The sequence below is a fragment of the Triticum urartu genome, chromosome 4A (genome assembly GCF_056163025.1).
Source record: "Triticum urartu cultivar PI428250 chromosome 4A, HENAU_Tu73, whole genome shotgun sequence".
Classification (NCBI taxonomy): domain Eukaryota; kingdom Viridiplantae; phylum Streptophyta; class Magnoliopsida; order Poales; family Poaceae; genus Triticum; species Triticum urartu.
Genome location: NC_141876.1, coordinates 253333868 through 253361287, shown reverse-complemented (window position 1 = coordinate 253361287; position 27420 = coordinate 253333868).

Here is a 27420-nt window from a genome sequence, read left to right as displayed (position 1 = left end):
GCGGCGGGCGCCGATGACTGCAAAAGCGGCAGAGCGGGGCAGGCGGCGAGCGCGTGCACGCGAGGCGCACAAGTGATGGTGCGACGGCGAGCCGCGGCGTGCGCGCGACGCGATTGTGGTGGTGCAGGGCAGTGAAGGGGGGTCGGCGGGAAGTAGTGGAGCACAGGGGAGGGGCGCATGGCGCGGGAGCTGGCGGCCACTACGAGCAGCGAGGCGCGGGCGGCAGTGTCCGCCAGCACGGCGTGGCCACGGCGAATTAGCGAGCGGGTGAGGGAGGCAGAGAGAAGAAGGGGAGGGGCTCACAAAGCCCTGTAGTTGAGCGAGGCATGCTCGGGGAGGAGTCGGGGTCGGACGACGGGTCGACGACGCAGATCCGTCAAGGAGGAGGTCGAGGACGGGGCGATCCGGCCTGGAGGCGGTGCGACGAGGTGGTGGGCGATCCAGTGGCGGCGGTGATGGGGTGGGGGCGCCGAGCGCTGGGCGCCAGTCGGGAGGAGGTGAGGACGGGGCGGCGCTGGTGTGGCGGTGGAGCGCCGGTGTGAGGTGGGGCGGTTCGGCAATGGCGTCGAGGGCGAGCGTAGCTGGGAGAGAGACGAGAGAGAGTGGGGGTTCGTGCATGGGGCTCTCCTAGGTGGGGCGGTTCGTGCATGGGTTAAGGGGGGAGCGAGCTGGGCTGTGGGGCCGGCCTAGGTGGTGGCCTGGTGGGCTGAGGCCCATGAGTGAGAGGGGGTGGCCTTTATTTTTATTTTAGTTTTTGCTTCCTGTTTTACTTATTTTCTTCTCTATTTTATTTATTGTTCAATTCATTTTTGTTTTGTAAAATACACAATTGGCACCTAAATTAGTGTTGTAATATAAGCCTCTGCAATAACAAGTTTGACTACTAAATAGAATAGTTTAGTATTTCAAAATAATAAAAAGGCATTTAACTAAACATTTAAATCAATGTTTTATTAATTTTGGAACATGCAAACACATTATAAAAATGTGGTTTCTCCTCCAATATTTATTATGGATTATTTTCCACCTCTAGAACATTTTAGTTTTAATGTTTGAAAACTTTATCGGTTGACTTTAATTTAAAGTTGAATTTGGATCGGTTCTGAACTAACGCGAGATTAGCAACAGTAATCGAGGTGACGTGGCATCATTAGTAGAAAGTTACTGTAGCTTAATTATCCGGGCGTCACAATTCTCCTCCACTACAAGAAATCTCGTCCCGAGATTTAAGAGGGGAGTAAGGGAGAAGGTTCTGGTTACGAATTTCTAGCGAGTGTTCTCGGTCTTGGTTGCTCTTCTCGAAGAGGCCGATCCATAACCTTGATGTCTTCATTCCTCTGCTTCAGGTTCTCATGATGAAGTTGGCATCCTCTCTTTGGAAACTCCATTGTACTTACGAAAGAATAAGGGGGTATACCATAAGAATGGAACTCTGCATGGTTGCTTATCCGGTAGATAATCCTTAGAGAACGTGGCGAAAAGTAACTCTCGAATTGAAACTTAAGAAATTATCGAGAGCAAAGTAAGAAGGTGCAAAGTAGAAGTTTCAAGTGCATAGGCAATCGTTCGATGCCTGAAACAGGGCGTGAAGGTGTTCAGAGTAATGAAGTGAAGTGTTGTGTCTAATACCAGTATTGATGATCTCATCGGAAGGTGGCTCGTGAATTACATATGAGGCCACGCGGGAGGAATAACTTTGGGAGCAGGGGTGTACAGGAGTGTCAGGTTTCGATCCTGTGGAACTGTGGGTTATGGGCCCACCATGTGGTTAAAAGTAGGAAGGGCGTTGACATCTTGCACGGTCATGATAGCAAGACATGTCAGAGGGTAGCCTATCAGTTATGTCGGCAACAATGTCGGTACCAAGGGCGAGGGACGAAGAGAACCATTTTCCTGCTCGTTGAACGAGGCGGACCAGTAGGCAGAGTTCTCGTCCATCGGTGGTTACCAGAATGTCATCAACAAAAGTAACAGGGTCTTTCTGACAGAATTGTACACCGAGGTGTTTACAAAATCAGGAGAATATTACTTCTTAGATCATATAGATCACAAGAAAGGTTAAACCAAACAATGGAAAGGAAAATATGATTATCAGGTTTAAGCAGAACAATGGAAATGAAAATGTGTTTAAACACATATTCCAGTGGTATATCTTTCCCAAGGACAAGCAGAGCATGATATCCATGACATGATAGAAAGCAGAAAACCCTTTAAGTAAGGGGAGAGAAATTTCATGACATTACACATACAGCGGTGTTTGGATAACTGAGCAGGAAACATTTAGCATTGGGCTTCAAATGTTCTTGTTGAGAATCGGAGTCTCATAGACATGCTACGAGATAGCATTGACATGGTCATCAGGTGAAGATCAGACTTTGGAAACACAATGGATCCATCAGGAACAACTTATAGAATAAGTCTTACGATTTCCTCACGGAAGAATGACTAACCTTGCCAAAAAGGAAATTATAACAATAGGGCCTCAGGGCAGGTGTGCTAGGCACGACATCACCTTACTGGGTCACATAAAGACCAATGTTATAACTCTTGGAAATATGTTCCAACCATCATATCTGACTGAGATTCAGATCTGAATGGTGTTAGGATAACTCAGATTTCAGGATACCTGAGAATAAAGTGCAACACAAATTGTCAAGATGACATTTTAAGATTCTCGGGAATTGAACTATGGAAGCGAGTTCTGCAACAGGAGTTCATCATTAAACCAAGGAGAGGATGAGGTGGCTGATAGGCTCAGCAACAAATCATCGAGATTTCCAAAGGATTGATTTCCACAATTATGTGAACAAGGAAATATCATTTGTCGGATCAAATGATATAATGATGTATGCTCGAGGGAAACATACACAATTGAACAATGATAGAAGGGTGCACCCAGGAATCTGGACTAGGTAGCACGATCAATGTTCGAATGATGATTCAATAAGCAATAGACTTAGAATGGTACCGTAGACCAATAACTTCAAAGCAATAGGGTTGCTAGAAGTTTAGAATTTACACATCACAGACCATTTGTCGGTATTCCGGTTAGAATTAACACGGAGACCAAGAAATGAACGCAAAAGGCGAGAGATATTACTATATCAAGAATTCTCAAGAGGTGGTAAAATTACCACGACATTCTTGACATAAAAGGTGGTAATATTCCAAGGTAAAGAAGAACAAATGCTGGATAGCAAGGATCTCAAGGTATAACACAAAACACGAATAAGTTTGTGTTGAACGGAAGGCAATAAAGTGGTCGGTGATAACACAAACCATTGAGGGGCGAGGATGGTATTTCTCATCAAGAATTCGATATATATCTTGGAAGAGCTCAGGATGTTGATGATGACCACGACACATTTGTCGAGAGATTTCATGAAGATGTAGTCAGTTGGCGATGACATCAAGTCAAATGATGATGCAGCGGAAGTCAAATAATACTTGAAGAAGAACTCATAAGAAGTTATGCAGTTCCATGATAATCTCGAGATACCAGAGGGGGTAATACTTGATGACAGATCAAAGTAGAGGTTGGACTGGGGTATTGCTCTACAGAAGACAAGCGCTTAAACTTGCACGCGAAACGGTATTTAAAGGAGAACATGGTCGGAACCACGATTGAAAAAGGTCAGATCCCAAATATAAGATGAACTTATACCAAAGGAATAATTTAATCTAAGAGAAGCTTTAACGATAAGATCTACATCGTGTCCATGGGCATGAACACAAAGTTCAAGGTCGACTCCCACTTCTCCAATGCATAACCTTTCATTCACTTCTCACTTTCGAAGAAGTTGTAGTGTTGAAATTTCATCTGGCAAAATACCAGAAGTGTATGACTCGTGAAAACTTTTGAGTTCACATGGTTTTAGAGAAGGTTGTATAGGTTCAACCCATCGGGGTTTCTTAGAAACATATACCACAAGTTTCAAGAGTAAATATCACAAGCTCGAAAGTAGAGCATGGTTAGCAAAACAGAGGATACAATTTACCAAAGGTATCACATACCCATGGAGAGGCTCACAAGGTTATTGAATAGGAAGGACACTGCCGGATAATAATCCAACAAGGGGTCCTATGGTCTACAATGGAGCTGATGCGAGTATCGGTACTCTATCTGAGGAAGATGGAATGAAAGGGCATCAGATTAGCATTTCCAAATCAAGGGATCAAAAGCCAACGCTCTCATTAAGAATGGATCAGTCGAATAGACTTAGGGGTACAATCGACGACAATTTGATTGGTGGATAACCAGCTCATGTTTAAAATGACGTGTGAGCCGGAAGGATGAATCATTGGATCTGATTGAGGATGGCGAGTATTCACAACATTTTGAATCAACGGACTCAAAATGATAATGACAAGGGATGCCAATAAAATTATAGACTTATGGGATTAACCATAATGCAAGCAAGTAAGAACTTCAAGAGTAATAGGCTACTCAGGATTTTCGGAAGTTCAAATAGTATTTTGAAGAATTTTGTGAAATACATGAACCAACTAGGGATGAGCAAATATCCGGTGAGTGCTAGAAATTACCCATAGTGGTATTCATGTGGGAAAGAAATGCAAGGCAGTAGGCACAAAGTATTCTCAGAACAATAGAGAGAATTTTGGGGCATCTTGTAATAACAATATCAATGAGGAATGATTATATGAATGGCACGTGTATGTGGTTATCCATAGAGGTTTATCGATAGAAGGGAATTGCAAAAGAAACACGCACAAGGTCTCGACAGAATATCGGAGAGTATCTTCGAAATCTTCTAGTGCAGCCGGCGATCATCTGGACTGAAGGGGCTCTCCGGAAGAAAGTATTTTCGAGAACCTAAGTTAGATTTTTAGTAAATTCATTAAACCCGAATAGGAGAGAGTTCAGAGTCCCAGAGTAAGGATCGAGGAGCAAAGGAGCCTAATACCACCCAGATGGCGATGTGGGCCCGTAAGGCACACAGCCATGTTAGTAAAAGTTTTTGTAATGTCTAGACTCAACTTCGGCCAAGGAGTGTGGAAGGGGGATTCCTACAGGCAGTCGACTCTGATACCAACTTGTGACGCCCCCGATTTAATCGTACACTAATCATACACGCAAACGTGTACGATCAAGATCAGGGACTCACGGGAAGATATCACAACACAACTCTACAAATAAAATAAGTCATACAAGCATCATATTACAAGCCAGGGGCCTCGAGGGCTCGAATACAAGAGCTCGATCATAGACGAGTCAGCGAAAGCAACAATATCTGAGTACAGACATAAGTTAAACAAGTTTGCCTTAAGAAGGCTAGCACAAACTGAGATACAGATCGAAAGAGGCGCAGGCCTCCTGCCTGGGCTCCTCTTAAACTACTCCTGGTCGCCGTCAGCGGGCTGCACGTAGTAGTAGGCACCTCTCGAGTAGTAGTAGTAGTCGTCGAAGGTGGCGTCTGGCTCCTGGGCTCCAACATCTGGTTGCGACAACCAGGTAGAAGGGATAGGAGGAAAAGAGGGAGAAAGCAACCGTGAGTACTCATTCAAAGTACTCGCAAGCAAGGAGCTACACTACATATGTATGCATTGGTATCAACTGGAATAAGGGTATTATATGTGGACTGAACTGCAGAAAGCCGGGATAAGGGGGGATAGTTAGTCCTTTCGAAGACTACGCTTCTGGCAGCCTCCGTCTTGCAGCATGTAGAAGAGAGTAGACTGAAGACCTCCAAGTAGCATCGTATAGCATAATCCTAACCGATGATCCTCCCCTCGTCGCCCTGTGAGAGAGCGATCACCGGTTGTATATGGCACTTGGAAGGGTGTGTTTTATTAAATATCCGGTTCTAGTTGTCATAAGGTCAAGGTACAACTCCAAGTCATCCTGTTACCGAAGATCACGGCTATTCGAATAGATTAACTTCCCTGCAGGGGTGCACCACATATCCCAACACGCTCGATCCCATTTGGCCGGACACACTTTCCTGGGTCATGCCCGGCCTCGGAAGATCAACACGTCGCAGCCCTACCTAGGCACAACAGAGAGGTCAGCACGCCGGTCTAAATCCTATGGCGCAGGGGTCTGGGCCTATCGCCCATTGCACACCTGCATGTTGCGTACGCGGCCGGAAGCAGAACTTGCCCCCTTAATACAAGAGCGGGCTTACGGTCCAATCCGGCGCGCGCCACTCAGTCGCTGACGTCACGATGGCTTCGGCTGATACCACGACGTCGAGTGCCCATAAATGTCCCCGCGTAGATGGTTAGTGTGTATAGGCCAGTAGCCAGACTCAGATCAAATACCAAGATCTCGTTAAACGTGTTAAGTATCCGCGAACACCGACCAGGGCCAGGCCCACCTCTCTCCTAGGTGGTCTCAACCTGCCCTGTCGCTCCGCCACAAAGTAACAGTCGGGGGCCGTCGGGAACCCAGGCCCACCTCTACCGGGATGGAGCCACCTGCCCCTTCAGCCCCCATCTCCGAACAGTATCATAAGTAATGTAACAGTATAAGTCCCGTGATCACCTCCCGAAAGTGATCACGGCCCAGTAGTATAGCATGGCAGACGGACAAGAGTGTAGGGCCACTGATGGAACACTAGCATCCTATACTAAGCATTTAGGATTGCAGGTAAGGTATCAACAGTTGTAGCAACAATGACAGGCTATGCATCAGAATAGGATTAACGGAAAGCAGTAACATGCTACACTACTCTAATGCAAGCAGTAGAGAGAAGAGTAGGCGATATCTGGTGATCAAAAAGGGGGGCTTGCCTGGTTGCTCTGGCAAGAGAGAGGGGTCGTCAACTCCGCAGTCATACTGGGTAGCAGCGGCGTCGGTCTCGGTGTTTAGCGAGAGAAGAGGGGGAAGAAACAATAAATATAATGCAAACAAATGCATGGCGATGCATGACATGGCAAGTAGCGGTGGTAGGGGTGCCCTAACGTGGTATGAGGTGATACCGGTGAAGGGGGGAAACATACAGGAAAATATCCTCGGTGTTTCCTGTTTTCGAACAAAGGAGCCGGAGGGGGAAAGTTGCGTGTTTGCTATGTTAGGGATGTGTGGAGGACAAACGAGCTGCATATCCGGATTCGTCTCATCGTTCTGAGCAATTTTCATGTACAAAGTTTTCCCATCCGAGCTACGGTTCATTTTATATTAATTTTAAAAGATTGAAATTGTTTTTAGGATTTATTTAATTATTTAAATCAACATTATCCAGAATAGTAAATAATGACGTCAGCATGACATCATGCTGACGTCAGCAGTCAATTGTGCAGTTGACTGGGTCAACTGCGGTTGGGGCCCACATGTCATTGGCTGTTTAGTTAATGGTTAGGTTAATCTAATCAAGTTTAATTAGTTTAATTAAGTAGGATTAATTAACTTAATTAATTAATTAATTAATTAAATTATTTATTATTTATTTTTTACATTCATTTTTTTCCTTTCTTTTTTTAATTCGTTCTGGGGTAGGGCCCCCTGTCATAGGCCCTGGGGGCCTTACGGGCACCCGGTGTTACGGGCGTGGAAGCAATGGCGGGGACGCTCGAGCGGGGCTGGGGGCACTGGGTCGCCAGACCCGGGCGCGTGTTGGCAGGGCGGCCGCAGCTGGAGGGAGCGGCGGGCGCCGACGACTGCAGAAGCGGCAGAGCGGGGCAGGCGGCGAGCGCGTGCACGCGAGGCGCACAAGTGATGGTGTGACGGCGAGCCGCGGCGTGCGCGCGACGCGATTGTGGTGGTGCAGGGCAGTGAAGGGGGGTCGGCGGGAAGTAGTGGAGCACAGGGGAGGGGCGCATGGCGCAGGAGCTGGCGGCCACTACGAGCAGCGAGGCGCGGGCGGCAGTGTCCGCGAGCACGGCGTGGCCACGGCGAATTAGCGAGCGGGTGAGGGAGGCAGAGAGAAGAAGGGGAGGGGGCTCACAAAGCCCTGTAGTTGAGCGAGGCATGCTCAGGGAGGAGTCGGGGTCGGACAACGGGTCGTCGACACGGATCCGTCGAGGAGGAGGTCGAGGACGGGGCGATCCGGCCTGGAGGCGGTGCGACGAGGTGGTGGGCGATCCGGTGGCGGCGGCGATGGGGTGGGGGCGCCGAGCGCTGGGCGCCAGTCGGGAGGAGGTGAGGACGGGGCGGCGCTGGTGTGGCGGTGGAGCGCCGGTGTGAGGTGGGGCGGTTCGGCAATGGCGTCGAGGGCGAGCGTAGCTGGGAGAGAGACGAGAGAGAGTGGGGGTTCGTGTGTGGGGCTCTCCCCTGGCGGCGCTGGAGGGAGAGGGTGGGGATCGAGCGACGTGGGGGGGAGTGGGGCGCACTTGGGTTAGGGTTCGAGGTAGTGGGGGTTAAGGGGGGAGCGAGCTGGGCTGTGGGGCCGGCCTAGGTGGTGGCCTGGTGGGCTGAGGCCCATGAGTGAGAGGGGGTGGCCTTTATTTTTATTTTAGTTTTTGCTTCCTGTTTTACTTATTTTCTTCTCTATTTTATTTATTGTTCAATTCATTTTTGTTTTGTAAAATACACAATTGGCACCTGAATTAGTGTTGTAATATAAGCCTCTGCAATAACAAGTTTGACTACTAAATAGAATAGTTTAGTATTTCAAAATAATAAAAAGGCATTTAACTAAACATTTAAATCAATGTTTTATTAATTTTGGAACACGCAAACACATTATAAAAATGTGGTTTCTCCTCCAATATTTATTATGGATTATTTTCCACCTCTAGAACATTTTAGTTTTAATGTTTGAAAACTTTATCGGTTGACTTTAATTTAAAGTTGAATTTGGATCGGTTCTGAACTAATGCGAGATTAGCAACAGTAATCGAGGTGACGTGGCATCATTAGTAGAAAGTTACTGTAGCTTAATTATCCGGGCGTCACACAACGCATAAACTAGGGTTCAAGCTTCTGTCACTTTAGCAACCCATCATCTACTTATTACTTCCCAATGCCTTCCCCTAGGACCAAATCATGGTGAAGTGTCATGTAGTCGACGTTCACATAACACCACTAGAGGAAAGGCAACATACATCTCATCAAAATATCAAACGAATACCAAATTCACATGATTACTTATAACAAGACTTCTCCGATGTCCTCAGGAACAAACATAACTACTCACAAAGCATATTAATGTTCATAATCAGAGGAATATTAATTATCATGAAGGATCTAAACATATGATCTTCTACCGAATAAACCAACTAGCGTCAACTATAAGGAGTAATCAACACTACTAGCAACCCACAGGTACCAATCTAAGGGTTTGAGACAGAGATCGGATACCGGAGATGAACTAGGGTTTGAGAGGAGATGGTGCTGGTGAAGATGTTGATGGAGATTGACCCCCTCTCGATGAGAGGATCGTTGCTGATGATGATGGCTTCGATTCAGCTCCGCCGGAGCCCTAGATTGGTTCTGCCCATGTTCTGCCTCGAGACAGCGGTGCTTCGTCCCGAAAGCTTCCTTCTGATTTTTTCCAGGGCAAAACACACCATATAGCAGAAGATGGGCATCGGGGCCTGCCAGGTGGCCCACAAGGCAGGGGGCGCGCCCAGGGGGTAGTGCGCGCCCCACACCCTTGTGGATGGCAGGTGGCCCCACTCTGGTGCTATCTTCGCCCAAAATTTTTATATATTCCAAAATAATTCTACGTGAAGTTTCAGGACTTTTGGGGTTGTGCAGAATAGGTCTCTAATATTTGCTCCTTTTCCAGTCCAAAATGCTAGCTGGCGGCATTCTCCCTCTTCATGTAAACCTTGGAAAATAAGAGAGAAAAGGCATAAGTATTGTGATATAATGTGTAATAACAACCCATATTGCAATAAATATCGATATAAAAGCATGATGCAAAATGGACGTATCAACTCCCCCAAGCTTAGACCTCGCTTGTCCTCAAGCGAAAGCCAGAAACGAAAAATATGTCCACATGTTTAGAGATAGAGGTGTTCATAAAATAAAATATAGACATGAGGGCATCATGATCATCTTTAAAACAACAACATATATTGTCATATAATTTCTTATGCTAAAGTAACAAGTCATTCACAAGGTAAAGTATGAATCAGAAACTTCATTGAAAACAAACAAACTATGATCTCAGTCATTGAAGCAATCACAACTTATCATAACATCAGAAAGAGTCAATATAAGAGCTTTTCAACAAGTCAACATACTCAACTATCATTTAATCTTTCACAGTTTCTAACACTCACGCGATACTTATGAGTTCAAAGTTTCAGTCGGACAAAGAGAAAGATAGGGGATTTATAGTTTCGCCTCCCAACCTTTTACCTCAAGGGTAATGTCAACAATAATACTTTATGATAACCTACATCTGAGTGGATATATATCTAGATCTAGATCTCTCCAACACATAGTGCTTGCCAAAATAAAAAGTGTAAAAAGGAAAGTGGGAGATCACTATGACCCTTGTATAAGGGTACTGTCGGCATTCTGGGACCGGGGGTGCCCAGACTTGCCTACACACAGCCCAAAGCATGGCTCCACCAACGGCCTGGTACGGCCCAGCTTTAGTAGCGACCACCCAAGACCCTCGCGAGGGGCCAAGCCTCACGAGGCGGACGACACCAAGACCTCCCTGGGGTGGCCTCACTAGGCCGGCTCCCGAGGAGCGGAGACATCTATGCAAGGGGCATCTCGCGAGGTTCACGCGACGTGAGCCAAGATGACCAAGGCCAGGCGGGCGCCAGTGGGCGCGCTGTACCAGTTTCCTCTTTGGTGCTAAGGAGCCAAGCGCGGGCGCGGGTTCCCGAGGCATCAGGAAAAGGTTTCCATATCGGTGCAACAAGACCAAGACCGCCAGGACGGCAGGACGGAGGTCATCGCGGAGCCCACAGCAGCATCACCACCAGAGCCTTTGGCAGGCGAAGACCACCTTTTTTCAGGATAGCTTGTACTAGTTGCCCCCCTTCAAACATGGGCGTTGTGGGATCCCTTCCCGCCTAACATTTGGGAAGAGGACCAAGGCCACTATAAATAGGGCCTAGCCATCACCGTAGCAGGGAGGAGCATGGAGATCATCCTCACACACATCAGCTCATCGAGCCCAAGAACACCTCACGTCCTAAGGCTGTTCATCCACTATACTAGTTCATCCTCAGCCCCTCGAGGCAATCCACCACACACTGGAGTAGGGTATTACACCGCAAGGTGGCCTGAACCAGTATAAACCCCCATGTCTCTTGTTCTTGGGGTCCGTCGAGCTAGGCCGTGGGATCATTGAGCGAGCGAGCTAGGAAGAGAGTGTTCTTCGTGCGCACCCCAGAGTTCGAACATCACAAGGGTTTGTCGGAACCCGTAATCCGACAAATAGAAGATAAAAGTAAAAGATATGCCCTTAGCAGAGGGAAGCAGAGGTTGTCATGCACTCTTATGGTTGGATGCACAAAATCTTAATGCAAAAGAATGTCACTTTATACTGCCTCTTGTGATAAAGAACTTTATTATGCAGTTTGTCGCTTTTATTTCTTCCATATCACAAGTTCGTATAAAGCTTATTTTCTTCACACTAATAGATCATACATATTTAAAGAGCAATTTTTATTGCTTGCACCGATGACAACTTACTTGAAGGCACCCGCGTCCCACCAATCGCCACGCGTCAATCAAGGCCGCAGGCGGTTGGGGCCCGCGGTGCTCCGCACTTGCCCTTTGGCTTCGCCTCGAAGCCAAGTTCGAGCGCGCCTTGGGCTCGGGGGCTACTGTCGGTGTTCCGGGACCGGGGGTGCCCAGACTTGCCTTCGTGTGGCCCAAAGCGTGGCTCCACAAACGGCCTGGTACGGCCCAGCTTCAGCAGCGACCACCCAAGACCCTCACGAGGGGCCAAGCTTCGCGAGGCGGACGACACCAAGACCTCCCTGGGGGTGGCCTCACTAGGCCGACTCCCAAGGAGCGGAGATATCTATGCAAGGGGCATCTCGCGAGGTTCACGTGACCTAAACCATGACGAAGGCCAGGCAGGCGCCAGCGGGCGCAGTGTACCGATTTCCTCTTTGGTGATAAGGAGGCAAGCATAGGCGCGGGGTCCCAAGGCATCAGTCAAAGGTTTCCATATCGGTGCAACAAGACCAAGTCCGCCAGGACGGTAGGATGGAGGTCATCGTGGAGCCCACAGCAGCATCACCACCAGAGCCTTTGGCAGGCGAAGACCGCCTTTTGTCAGGATAGCTCATGCTAGTTGTCCCCCTTCAAACGTGGCCGTTGTGGGATCCCTTCCCACCTAACATTTGGGAAGAGGACCAAGGCCACTATAAATACAGCCTAGCTATCACCGTAGCAGGGAGGAGCATGGAGATCATCCTCACACACATCAGCTTATCGAGCCCAAGAACACCTCACCTCCTGAGGCTATTCATCCACTATACTAGTTCATCCTCAGCCCCTCGAGGCAATCCACCACACACTGGAGTAGGGTATTACACCGCAAGGTGGCCCGAACCAGTATAAACCCCCGTGTCTCTTGTTTTTTGGGTCCGTCGAGCTAGGCCGTGGGATCGTTGAGCGAGCGAGCTAGGAAGAGAGTGTTCTTCGTGTGCACCCCTGAGTTCAAAGCTCACAAGGGTTTGCCGGAACCCACAATCTGACATTTGGCGCGCCGGGTAGGGGGCATCGAAGCCTTTCTTCCGTCGATCGGCGCACCACTGCTCCACCGCATCCATGGCTGACGCTTGCTACCTCTTGAACACTGCGTTGGTTTTCCCTTCGAGGAAAGGGTGATGCAGCAAAGTAGTGTAAGTATTTCCCTCAGTTTTTGAGAACCAAGGTATCAATCCAGTAGGAGGCTACGTGTGAGTCCCTCGTACCTGCACAAAACAAATAACTCCTCGCAACCAACGCGATAAGGGGTTGTCAATCCCTTCACTGTCACTTACGAGAGTGAGATCTGATAGATATGATAAGATAATATTTTTGGTATTTTTGTGGTAAAGATGCAAAGTAAAATAAAAGCAAAGGAAGTAACTAAGTATTGGAATATTAATATGATGAAGATAGACCCGGGGGCCATAGGTTTCACTAGTGGCTTCTCTCAAGAGCATAAGTATTTTACGGTGGGTGAACGAATTACTGTTGAGCAATTGACAGAATTGAGCATAGTTATGAGAATATCTAGGTATGATCATGTATATAGGCATCACGTCCAAGACAAGTAGACCGACTCCTGCCTGCATCTACTACTATTACTCCACTCATCGACCGCTATCCAGCATGCATCTAGAGTATTAAGTTCATGAGAACAGAGTAACGCCTTAAGCAAGATGACATGATGTAGAGGGATAAATTCATGCAATATGATAAAAACCCCATCTTGTTATCCTCGATGGAAACAATACAATACGTGCCTTGCTGCCCCTACTATCACTGGGAAAGGACACCGCAAGATTGAACCCAAAGCTAAGCACTTCTCCCATTGCAAGAAAGATCAATCTAGTAGGCCAAACCAAACTGATAATTCGAAGAGACTTGCAAAGATAACCACTCATACATAAAAGAATTCAGAGAAGATTCAAATATTGTTCATTGATAATCTTGATCATAAACCCACAATTCATCGATCTCAACAAACACACCGCAAAAAGAAGATTACATCGAATAGATCTACACAAGAGAGGGGGAGAACATTGTATTGAGATCCAAAAAGAGAGAATAATCCATCTAGCTAATAACTATGGACCCGAAGGTCTGAGGTAAACTACTCACACTTCATCGGAGGGGCTATGGTGTTTATGTATAAGCCCTCCGTGATGGATGTCCCCTCCGGCAGAGCTCCGGAACAGGCCCCGAGATGGGATCTTGTGGATACAGAAAGTTACGGCGGTGAAATTAGGGTTTTGGCTCCATATCTGATTGTTTGGGGGTACGTAGGTATATATAGGAGGAAGGAGTACGTCGGTGGAGCAAAAGGGGGCCCACGAGGGTGGAGGGCGCGCCTGGGGGGTAGGCACGCCCCCCTACCTCGTGGCCTCCTTCTTTGTTTCCTGACGTAGGGTCCAAGTCTCCTGGATCTTGTTCAGTGAGAAAATCACGTTCCCGAAGGTTTCATTCCGTTTGGACTCCGTTTGATATTCCTTTTCTTCGAAACCCTAAAATAGGCAAAAAAAACAACAATTCTGGGCTGGGCCTCCGGTTAATAGGTTAGTCCCAAAATAATATAGAAGTGGATAATAAAGCCTAATAATGTCCAAAACAGTAGATAATATAGCATGGAGCAATCAAAAATTATAGATACATTGGAGACGTATCAAGCATCCCCAAGCTTAATTCATGCTCGTCCTCGAGTAGGTTAATGATAAAAACAGAATTTTGATGCTAAGTGCTACTTGGCATAATTTTAATCTAATTCTTCTTAATTGTGGTATGAATATTCAGATCCGAAAGATTCAAGATAAAAGTTCATATTGACATAAAAATAATAGTACTTCAAGCATACTAACAAAGCAATCATGTCTTCTCAAAATAACATGGCCAAAGAAAGTTATCCCTACAAAATCATATAGTCTGGCTATGCTCTATCTTCACCACACAAAGTATTTAAATCATGCAACACCCCGATGACAAGCCAAGCAATTGTATCATACTTTTGACATTCTCAAACTTTTTCAATCTTCACGCAATACATGAGCGTGAGCCATGGATATAGCACTATATGTGGAATAGAATGGTGGTTGTGGAGAAGACAAAAAGGGAGAAGATAGTCTCACATCAACTAGGCGTATCAACAGGCTATGGAGATGCCCATCAATAGATATCAATGTGAGTGAGTAGGGATTGCCATGCAACGGATGCACTAGAGTTATAAGTATATGAAAGCTCAACAAAAGAAACTAAGTGGGTGTATATCCAACTTGCTTGCTCATGAAGACCTAGGGCATTTTGAGGAAACCCATCATTGGAATATACAAGCCAAGTTCTATAATGAAAATTTCCCACTAGTATATGAAAGTGACGAAATGAGAGACTCGCTAATATAAAGATCATGGTGCTACTTTGAAGCACAAGTGTGGTAAAGGATAGTAACATTGTCCCTTCTCTCTTTTTCTCTCAATTTTTTTTATTTGGGCCTTTTCTCTTTTTTATGGCCTCTTTTCTCCCCCCCTTTTCATCCGGAGTCTCATCCTGGCTTGTGGGGGAATCATAGTCTCCATCATCCTTTCCTCATGGGGGCAATGCTCTAATAATGATGATCATCACACTTTTATTTTCTTATAACTCAACAATTATACTTAGAACAAAATATTACTCTATATGAATGCCTCCGGCGGTGTACCGGGATATGCAATGAATCAAGAGTGACATGTATGAAAGAATTATGAATGGTGGATTTGCCACAAATACGATGTCAACTACGTGATCATGCTAAGAAATATGACAATGATGGAGTGTGTCATAATAAACGGAATGGTGGAAAGTTGCATGGCAATATATCTCGGAATGGCTATGGAAATGCCATAATAGGTAGGTATGGTGGCTGTTTTGAGGAAGGTATATGGTGGGTGTATGATACCGGCGAAAGGTGTGCGGTATTTAGAGAGTCTAGCAATGGTGGAAGGAAGAAAAGTGCGTATAATCCATGGACTCAACATTAGTCATAAAGAACTCATATACTTATTGCAAAAATCTACAAGTTATCAAAGAAAAGTATTACGTGCATGCTCCTAGGGGGATAGATTGGTAGGAAAATACCATCGCTCGTCCCCGACCGCCACTCATAAGGAAGATAATCAAAAAATAAATCATGCACCGACTTCATCACATAACGGTTCACCATACGTGCATGCTACGGGAATCACAAACTTTAACACAAGTATTTCTAAAATTCACAACTACTCAACTAGCAGAACTTTAATATCACCATCTTCATATCTCAAAACAATTATCAAGCATCAAACTTCTCATAGCATTCAACACACTCGTAAAAAAGTTTTTACTATTCTTGAATACCAAGCATATTAGGATTATTTAAGCAAATTACCAAGCTATTTAAGACTCTCAAAATAATCTAAGTGAAGCATGAGAGATCAATAGTTTCTATAAAACAATTCCACCACCGTGCTCTAAAAGATATAAGTGAAGTACTAGAGCAAAACTATATAACTCAAATGATATAAGCGAAGCACATAGAGTATTCTAACAAATTCCAAATCATGTATGGCTCTCTCAAAAGGTGTGTACAGCAAGGATGATTGTGGTAAACTAAAAAATAAAGACTCAAATAATACAAGACGCTCCAAGCAAAACACATATCAAGTGGTGAATAAAAATATAGCTCCAAGTGAAGTTACCGATAGAAGTAGACAAAAGAGGGGATGCCTTCAGGGGCATCCCCAAGATTTGGATTTTAGGTGTCCTTAGATTATCTTGGGGGTGCCATGGGCATACCCAATCTTAGGCTCTTGTCACTCCTTGTTCCATAATCCATCAAATCTTTACCCAAAACTTGAAAACTTCACAACACAAAACTTAAAGTAGAAAATTTCGTGAGCTCCGTTAGCGAAAGAAAACAAAATACCACTTCAAGGTACTGTAATGAACTCATTATTTATTTATATTGGTCTTAAACCTACTGTATTCCAACTTCTCTATGGTTTATAAACTATTTTACTAGCCATAGATTCATCAAAATAAGCAAACAACACACAAAAACAGAATCTGTCAAAAACAGAACAGTCTGTAGTAATCTGTAGCTAGCGCAAGATCTGGAACCCCAAAAATTCTAAAATAAATTGCTGGAAGTGAGGAATTTATCTATTAATCATCTGAAAAAATAATTAACTAAATATCACTTTCCAAATAAAAATGGCAGCATTTCTCGTGAGCGCTAAAGTTTCTGTTTTTTACAGCAAGATTAACAAGACTTTCCCCAAGTCTTCCCAACGGTTCTACTTGGCACAAACACTAATTGAACACAAAAACCAAAACCAAAACAGAGGTTAGGTAAATTATTTATTACTAAACAGGAGCAAAAAGCAAGGAATAAAAATAAAATTGGGTTGCCTCCCAACAAGCGCTATCGTTTAACGCCCCTAGCTAGGCATAAAAAGCAAGGATAGATCTAGGTATTGCCATAATACTAAGATAGATCATTAAAACTCATTTCATATTATCTACGTTTGGCAGCAAGTTTTCTTTGAGGCAAGCAAAAGTAATCAAAATGGCTAAATTTAATGGGACAAAAGTCCCCAAGATCAACCTTGGGAGGTATAGCTTCCTCCTTTGGTCCTTCGTATTGTACAACCAATTCATCATTATAAGCATTCTTTTGACAGAACTTTGTGAGCCTATATTCAAGAGAATATCCTAGTTCATTATTTTGAATGGCCAAATCATCATTAAGTTCAGAAATTCTATCAACTAAAACATTGGCAGGAACCCTTTTTCTAAGATTTTCCTTGAAAGCAACATAGTCTAGAGATTGAAAACGCATTATTTCTTCTTGATCAAAAAGGATAACCTCTATGGGAGGACGGCAAGCGTCCACCCTATAATGCGCAAAGATTTCTTTGGCCTCTTTTATTATGAATCTAAACTCATGAGCCAAAAATATAGTAGCGGCACGCTTAACAGAAGAATGCTCAATATTAGAAATTTCTAGGAAAATACTTTGTATGCAAGGATGCATGTGCATGAATTGTCTTTCAAGTTCAACTACAAGCATGGCAATAGCGTCCGCAAGACTACTAGTTCTATGAAGGATAGAACTACCCATAGAAGGTAAACCACCGGCACAAGTAAAGAAATCTTGAATAACTCCTTTTCCAATAATATTACCACTACCAACACGGATTTTTTTTGTATGTAAGATGGGGGGTTCTTTAGCAGGAGCATCAGAATTTTTCATGATATTATTATTGTCCATATCGACAATAATTTCCACAATTTCAGACATAACGGCAGAGGCTACAAAGGGCAAAAAAGGAAAATAGAGAAAGAGAGGAGGATAGAGAGAGAGGGCGAATAAAAAAGCAATGGTGATGTGGGGGAGAAGAAAACGAGAAGCAAATGGCAAATAATGTAATGTGGGAGATAAGGGTTGTGATGGGTACTTGGTATATTGACTTTTGCGTAGACTCCCCAGCAACGGCGCTAGAAATCCTTCTTGCTACCTCTTGAGCACAGCGTTGGTTTTCCCTTGAAGAGGAAAGGGTGATGCAGCAAAGTAGCGTAAGTATTTCCCTAGGTTTTTGAGAACCAAGGTATCAATCTAGTAGGAGGTTATGCGCGAGTCCCTCGTACCTGCACAAAACAAATAACTCCTCGCAACCAACGCGATAAGGGGTTGTCAATCCCTTCACGGTCACTTACGAGAGTGAGATCTGATAGATATGATAAGATAATTTTTTTGGTATTTTTGTGGTAAAGATGCAAAGTAAAATAAAAGCAAAGGAAGTAACTAAGTATTGGAAGATTAATATGATGAAGATAGACCCGGGGGCCATAGGTTTCACTAGTGGCTTCTCTCAAGAGCATAACTATTTTACGGTGGGTGAACGAATTACTGTTGAGCAATTGATAGAATTGAGCATAGTTATGAGAATATCTAGGTATGATCATGTATATAGGCATCACGTCCAAGACAAGTAGACCAACTCCTGCCTGCATCTACTACTATTACTCCACTCATCGACCGCTATCCAGCATGCATCTAGAGTATTAAGTTCATGAAAACAGAGTAACGCCTTAAGCAAGATGACATGATGTAGGGGGATAAATTCATGCAATATGATAAAAAAAACCATCTTGTTATCCTCGATGGCAACAATACAATACAATACGTGCCTTGCTGCCCCTACTGTCACTGGGAAAGGACACCGCAAGATTGAACCCAAAGCTAAGCACTTCTCCCATTGCAAGAAAGATCAATCTAGTAGGCCAAACCAAACTGATAATTCGAAGAGACTTGCAAAGATAACCAATCATACATAAAAGAATTCAGAGAAGATTCAAATATTGTTCATAGATAATCTTGATCATAAACCCACAATTCATCGGTCTCAACAAACACACCGCAAAAAGAAGATTACATCGAATAGATCTCCACAAGAGAGGGGGAGAACATTGTATTGAGATCCAAAAAGAGAGAAGAAGCCATCTAGCTAATAACTATAGTCCCGAAGGTCTGAGGTAAGCTACTCACACTTCATTGGAGGGGCTATGGTGTTGATGTAGAAGCCCTCCATGATTGATGCCCCCTCCGGCGGAGCTCCGGAACAGGCCCCAAGATGGGATCTCGTGGATACAGAAAGTTACGGCGGTGGAATTAGGGTTTTGGCTCCGTATCTGATCGTTTGGGGGTATGTAGGTATATATAGGAGGAAGGAGTACGTCGGTGGAGCAACAGGGGGCCCACGAGGGTGGAGGGCGCGCCTGGGGGGGTAGGCGCGCCCCCTACCTCGTGGCCTCCTCCTTTGTTTCTTGACATAGGGTCCAAGTCTCCTGGATCATGTTCGGTGAGAAAATCACGTTCCCGAAGGTTTCATTCCGTTTGGACTCCGTTTGATATTCCTTTTCTTCGAAACCCTAAAATAGGCAAAAAAACAGCAATTCTGGGTTGGGCCTCCGGTTAATAGGTTAGTACCAAAAAATAATATAAAAGTGGATAATAAAGCCCAATAATGTCCAAAACAGTAGATAATATAGCATGGAGCAATCAAAAATTATAGATACGTTGGAGACGTATCAACGCTCGTCGGGCCCGTGCTGAGCGCTGGGCCGCCCTTGCCGCTCGTGTCTCCTAGACGGCGCCCGTCGGTGGACCTCCCCGCCGCTCTCCATCACCCGCTGCCAACGCCGCCACTGGCCCGGCGGGAAACGAGCATCAAGCTTCGTCGTTGCGCCCCTCTGTGCGGTGGGACGGACGCACCGCCACCCCGTCGCTGACTCCGGCCGGCTCGTCGTCCCACGCTCGTCGCGCACCCACGGACGTGCAGGCCGCACTGCTCATGGCGCACGAGCTCATGTGTTACCGCCCCGTCGACGACCTCTACAAAGAATGGCTGGACCACATCACCGAGCTCGTCAGCGCCGCTGGGGGCTCTCCCGCGCCGTCTCTCTCGCTGCCTCGTCCGCCCCCTGCTGCGGGCGACGTAGCCCATGGATCCCCTCCGCCACCTCCACTTCAGGACGTCGCCCTCACACCAAGACGCGCGGCCCTTCGGCGCAACCCACCGCGTAGGGCGCGCGCGTGTGAAGAAGGCAGCTGCCAGGGAATCCCGCGACCGCAAGAAGATGCTCTTGCACTCCCTGCACCACCACTCAAGATCGCGCGCTGCCTGCGGTGGCAGTGCGTGGGTACCAAGACCAGGCTCCACCAACACGACGGGCTCCAGTGACCACGGCTGGTTGCCGCGCCTTCAGCCCCTAGTTGCACAACATAGTCTGGCCCAGCAAGTTCAAGCCCGGCCTGCCTCCGCACTACGACGGCACCCCCGACCCTGCTGAGTACTTGCAGCTCTATGAGCAGAGCATCGAGGCGGCCAATGCCAACGAGAAAGTTATGGCAAACTGGTTTCCCATGGCTCTCAAAGATGGCGCGTGCTCGTGGCTCTTGAACCTGCCCGCGGGATTGATCTCCTCCTGGGGAGAGATGCGTGAGCGCTTTGTCACCAACTTCCAAGGCACTCGTGACCGCCACCTGCCACTGGTGACCTGCGGCGCATCAAGCAGCAGCCATGGGAGACCCTGCAGAAGTACATCCAACGTTTCAACAGCGTTCGCCTCAAGATCCCCAAGGTGACGGATGCGGCCATCATCTCAGCATTTTCCGACGGCGTTCATGATGTCAAGATGAAGGAGGAGCTCACCATACATGAGGACCTGTGCACAGCTCTGGAGATGTTCAACATGGAGACCAAGTGCGCGAGAGCTGAGGAGGGACGCCTCTCCCTTCTCGAGCTTCCAGCCGCTGACCCTGAAGACAAGAAGACCAAGACCAAGGACGTGAAGCGCAAGGGGGCCGCCGTGCTCATAGCGGAGCCGGAGATGAAGCGCGGCTATGACCACTCCGAGTCGTCCAAGGCCAACCGCCCATTCTACGCCTTCCACAGCGTGCACATCCACAACACCAACGACTATCAGGAGCTCAGGGCCATCCGCGGCGGGTGCTTCGGTCGATGCCCCGAGCGCAACGATCGAGGCTAGGCCGTGGAGGAGGCCGAAGTGGAGGACGTTGGGATGACCGCGGCCCTCGCCAGGAGTGGCGCGACCGGTCTCGCGGGAGTCGCTGGCAGGACCAGCCTTGCGAGGGCGCCTGGAGAGACCGGCCTCAGGAGGACTGTCTGTAGGGCAAGGCCGGGCTCCCTTCACTACCACCACCAGCACCGAGGAGGAACGACGACCATCACCAGGACGAGGGGCTGGGGGTTTCTAGGAACCACCCGCCATCGCTTGCATCGAGGGTGGCGCTCAGGCCCCAGCCTCTCAGCGCATCTTCAAGCAGTTTGCACGCGAGGTGAACGCGGCCCTTCCCAGGTTCGAGGCCATGCGCCCGCTCAGGTGGTCCAAGTACACCATTACCTTCAGCTCATCTGACCAGCTCAAGTGTGCGGCAACTGCCGGCACCCTCCCGATGCTCTGCTCGCCCATCATCAGCAACGTCCTCATCACCAAGACCCTCATTGACGGCGGCACAAGGCTCAATGTCCTTTCCGTGGAAACGTTCGACCGCCTCCAAGTGTCGTATGATCAGTTGCAGCCAACCAAGCCCTTCTCAGGAGTGACCAACGACTCCACCACCCCGATAGGGCAGGTCCGCCTCCTTGTCACCTTCGGCAAGCGCGACAACTACCGCACCGAGCTCATCGACTTCGATGTCGCCCACATCCGCCTGCCGTACAATGCCATCATTGGGTATCCAGTCCTAGCCAAGTTTATGACAGTGACTCATCACGGCTACAATGTCCTCAAGATGCCAAGAAGCTGCGACATCATCACCGTCGCCTGCGAGGAAAAGGATGCGGTGTGCTCTCTCGAGTGCGCTTACCAGGCTGCAGCGGCCGAAGACCCAGATAACAAAGGCACCGTCTACCCTCCTGAGGGTGTCCCCAAGAAGAAGAAGATGCTGCTCTGCCAAGGGCTTCGGGAGGGCGGAGTCTCCAGAGGCACCGCCTCAGGGCCCGCACACATATACGGGGTGCCTCCCTCTCTTGCATAGGAAGGCGCGCCCGGTGCCCTCCTCAGGCTGGGCTCGAGGGCTCTTTTATGGAGGGCCTCTGACCTAGCCAATGTCACGAGGGAGGTGCTCGGGCACCATGTGGAGGCATGCTTCAACACACGCTTCCCTCACAAGGGCACAAGGCGTGGAGTGCCTGGTGCTTAGGAGTTCATCACCAAGGTGATCGAGGAGCTCCAAAGGTGAGAATCATGCGCGGCGACCACCGCCCACCACCTAGCGCAGATCCTCGTCCTGGCGAGGACAACGAGGTGCACGTCTGCGTCGACATCTTAGGACTCAACAGGGCGGCATCTCAGGAGCGTTTCTGGCCTTCGCGCGTTGGTCGGTGCGAGGGTCCACCTCACAGCTATGTTCACATGCCATTCAGCTTGCCGAACGCGGTAGTCACCCTCCAACGCCACCTACGGAGCATTATGGCGGCTTAGGGGGCCCGGCATCATGCAGTTCTGTCAGAGATGGCAACGGTTCTTCATGTGCCGCCCGGGCCCCTGATGCCTCCCGAGGCTCAGGACCCAGGCGACTCGTGAGGAGCAACTCCTTCAGCATGTGTCTCCAGCCACTTCAACACCTCTCCAGCAGCGGTACCAGGTGACTTTTTCCGATTCATTCAGTTGGGGGCGCCCCTCGGGCAGCATTATCCCCAAGTCACATGGGCATGTCCCTGCGACGTGTATCCCTTTTGCATCTCTAGCTTACTCTGTTGGGGGCGCCCCTTGGGCTGCATCATCCCCAGGCCGCATGGGTCCGTCCCTGTGGCATGTATCGTCCTTGCATTTACCTGAACTAGCTTGCCTCCTTGCATGAGTTACCTTATGATTATCACTTGCCTGTCCAGTACTTCGATACCATGAATGTCGTGCGCCCTTGCAAGCCCGCCCGCGACTACCTCGTGATTAAGGACTGGCACGACGTCTGTGCTCTGGTCCGTCCCTGCAGCATCGCTAAAACCCAAGAGGCTGAGCTCTGGCTCGCGGGCCAGCTCCCGTGTACGTCACCTCCCATGGCCCATGGTGCCTTGTTCTCGCATGAGCTAATAGCGGATGGACGAGCCAGGGCGCGTGACCCGGTGCCTCGTCACCATGGGAGCCGTGCACCGGTTGTCTTTCTTCAAGATTTTTCTCATGAGAAGACTGGGCAAGGCATCTGTGCTCGGGTCCGTCCCTGCAGCGTCAATAAACCCAATGACTGAGCTCTGTCTGCCGGGCCGGCCCCGTTCACGTCACCTCCTAGGTCATTGGTGTTTGGCCTTCTCATGTGATCACCTCAGGAGATTCATTCGGCGTAGGTTATCTAACCATCTCGCAGGACCATCTCAGCTGTCAGGAATCAAATTCAGGCGCAACCCGCCTTGAGGTAGGGCCTCGTGAGTCCCGCGCTAGCTCCCGAGTGCCCAGACACACCTCGTCTAGCCCTTCCATGCAAGCCACGTGTCAGGGCGGGGCTGCACACGCCTCGGGGGCTCCACTCAGAGGGGGCCCCCACCCACGCACCAGTGGAAGCACCATGCTCCGCGTTGGCAGTCGACATGGTCGAGGAGCGGCTATGCCCGTGCAAGTGCAGAAGCGCTACACTCCACGCTGGTGATAAACAACTGAGGGCGGCCCCTTGGCCGCATCAACCTCGGGGAGCCTCCGGGCTCAGTGTCCGGCCTCATCGCTACGCTTCCCTTCAGGAGAGCTGCACGAGGGGGCTGGGCACGGGGGCTGCACCCAGGTCACGCTTGGCGCACGCCACCCTGACAGGTCACTCGGACCTTGTCGTCGCGCACCCCTCCCGAGCGGGACCTCGGCAAGGACAAGTATGGAGGTCTGTTCGTATGTCAAGGGGGACTCCTGAGCATCGCGACTCAGGAGTCTAACTGGTCATGTAGCCCCTCACCCCTTGGCCTCGTCCTAGTGATCCGGACGACCCAATGGTGGTTGAGGCATGCGCGGGGCTGGGCCCTGCCGACGCAGAATGCTAAGGCCTACTTTCTATTCCCTTCCCATGGGCTGTTTGCATGTCAAGGGGGACTCCTGAGCATCGCGACTCAGGAGCCTAACTGGTCACGTAGCCCCTCACCCCTTGGCCTCGTCCTGGTGATCCGGATGACCCAACGGCGGCTGAGGCATGCACGGGGCCAGGCCCTGCCAACGCAGAACACTAAAGCAACGGGAAGGAAATCGCGGAACTTTAACAAATTATTACAAGACATACTGTTCTTCAAATGCCAAACACAAGTTTTAACGCCTCCATGAGGCACGGTGCATGTTGCAGGAAATAAAAGTGGAGGGGAGCGCCACCAGCAAGCCTTCTCTTCAACCTTGGGCGCTGTCGTCGCCCGCAAGGGGTGTCCTTTCAACGTCGGCACCTCCGTCAGCTGTGGCTGCAGGATCGGCGGTATCACCAGCTGGAGGCGCAGGGTCAACGGCGAGGAACTTCTCCAGCAAGGCCTCTACCCGGTCCTTCACGCCATCGGCAGCAGCTGCGTAGTGCTTCTTGTCCACGGGCTCAAGCAGAGCATCAAGGTCAACGCCGGGGTCGCAAAGATGAAGATGGCTGAAGACACACGTCAGAGCCGAGGAAGAGAGTGTGTGGGCTTCCCCCTCCGCCATGCAGCTGATCCCGTTAACGACGCCCTCGAGCGCCGTGACAAGATGAGGGAGTAGCTCGGTGGGGCCTTCCTCGTCGGTCACCAATGGTTTCTTCAACCCTTCTCATAGAGCTCCCGCGGTGCCTCGCGGGACTTCTGCTCAAGGGACTTGAAGGACGCATGATCTTCAACAAGAACCTTCGCCTTGACTTCCAATTGGGCCTTCTCCGCCTCCACCTTCTTCGCCAGTTCCTCCAGGCGGCTGCGCTCTGTGGCATGCGCTCGCGCCGACCGCTCTAGCTTGGTATCACGACCGGCGACTGCGTCTTCCCGAGCCTTCATCTTCTCCTCCCACGCCTCACACTGACGAGCCTCGACGGTGCGCTCATTGCGCATGGTCTCCAGCTCGGCCTCCGCCGACCGGCAGCGCTCTTTGGCAGCCTCGGCATCCTTCAGCGCCACGCCACAGGCAGCAGCGGCTAGGCTAGCGGCTCGCTCGCCTCCCTCCGAGGCTGCTAAGGCCTGTCTCAAGGCCGCCCTGAAAGATGTGTCGGATCGCAGCCACCCTAAGACCAACTCCAAAAGCCCTGCCACCAGGCGACGATCAGCACCTTGAAGGTCGTCCCGAAGCTGGTTCAGCGCGGAAAGAGCCTCCTCCAGAGCACCAGGAAAGGCAAAAGGATCACGGCCCGGCAGTGTGATGAGAAGAGGAGGAAGCAACGTCAGTGCCAAGACCTGCAGGTTGGCGGCAGCAGAAGAGGCCGGAGGCTCCTGGGCCTTCGGAGCCTCATCAGGCAAGCTGGGGTCGGGCACCTCCGGAGCTGGCTCGGCCATGGAGATTGCCTTCTCTTGAGGACGGGCCCCTGATTCTCGTAAGGACGACCCGGCCGTTGAAGCACGGGAGTCGTCCCCGTCCTTCCACGCCAGAGGTGGCACGACCGTGGCAGGATGCTGGGTCCCGAGGGCTGTGGCCATCTCCTTCTTCTTCTTAGCCATCGGCTTTGGCCTAACAGCACAGGGGAGAAGCCTCAAGGAACAGCGGCGAGGGCAAGAACGAAAGATCAAGACGGGGCACTTACTAGTCCACGGTGGCGTACTCCCTCGGCCTTTTCTGAAGCACCAAGCCCGGAGACTTCGTGGGCTAGGGCACTGGCACGCGAGCTCCAGGGACAGATGAGGATGCGACGATCAGGTCCGCGGTAGCACCAGCAAGCGGCGAGGCGGAGCCACCACCTTGGGTGATCAGCGCTGATCTACTCTTCTTCAAGACACCGGCTTGCAGCTTCTTCGGGGGATGCCCCTGGACCTCGTGGTGACCCCGACGAGGCTCGGTGGCTCCCTCACCAGGTGGTCAGTGGCTTCGTCGTCATCAAGGAGGGTGCGGAGGAGATCTGCTATGCACGGAGGAGAAGTCTCCCCCACCCCCTCCCAGGTCACCTCCGAGTTAGACCTCTCCTCTTCGCCGGACTCGCCGGAGGACACCACCACCGGGGCCTCGCTGGGCACCGGCGGGACGAGAGTGCGCTCGTTGAAGACGGGCATGGCGGCGGCGACCTCCGCTCCGTCTGGGTGATGGTACAATGGAAGATGGGTATCAGGCGAGTACCCCTGGTCCTCCCCGACCAGGAAATGGAGGGTCTTGTCCAGCTCCTCGTCAGACAAGGCGTCCAGGCACAAGCGGAGGTCACCTCCTTCTTCCATGAACCTCCACAAGGGGCGCGAGCATGCCTGGAGCGGAGCCAAGCACTGCGACAAGAACTCCTTGACGATCATGGCCCACGTCAGCCTTTCCTTCCTCGGGTCGTCTGGCTTCAGGTCGGCTGCCATCTTCTCTAACACCTGCTTCGCTTGGGGGTCGTCAAGCTTCATGCTAAGCCATCCCTCATGAGGCAAAGGCATCCCCATCGGCAGCGCCAGACGAGGATAGGAGCATTTGGCATCCATCAGGACCCACTTGTTCTAGAAGCCCTCGACTTTCTTCCCAGCTCTTGAGATGGCGTTGGTCCCGTTGGCCGCGACGAAGTTGGCGCACCCGGAGCACTGGCCCTCCTTGTTCCGTAGGTAGAAGAAATGGCGAAGCAGCACCACAAACGGCATCATCCCCACAAATGCCTCGCAGTAAAAGGCAAAGATCGACAGGAGGAGGACGTAGTTGGGATGAAGATGGAGGGCATGGAGATTATAATGGTTGTGATACGTCCATTTTGCATCATGGTTTTATATCGATATTTATTGCATTATGGGTTGTTATTACACATTATGTCACAATACTTATGCCTATTCTCTCTTATTTTACAAGGTTTACATAAAGAGGGAGAATGTCGGCAGCTGGGATTCTGGGCTGGAAAAGGAGCAAATATTAGAGACCTATTCTACACAGCTCCAAAAGTCCTGAAACTTCACGAAGACGTTTTCAGAATATATAAAAATACTGAGCGCAAGAAGTTCACCAGGGGGGCCACACCCTGCCCACGAGGGTGGGGGCGCGCCCTACCCCCCTGGGCATGCCCCCCTACCTCATGGGCCCCCTGGTGGCCCTCTGATGTCCATCTTCTTCTATATGAAGTCTTTTGATGAGAAAAAAATCAGAAGCCATCTCCTCGGACGAAACTCCGCCGCCACGAGGCGGAACCAATCTAGGGCTTCGGCAGAGCTGTTCTGCCAGGAAAACTTCCCTCCGGG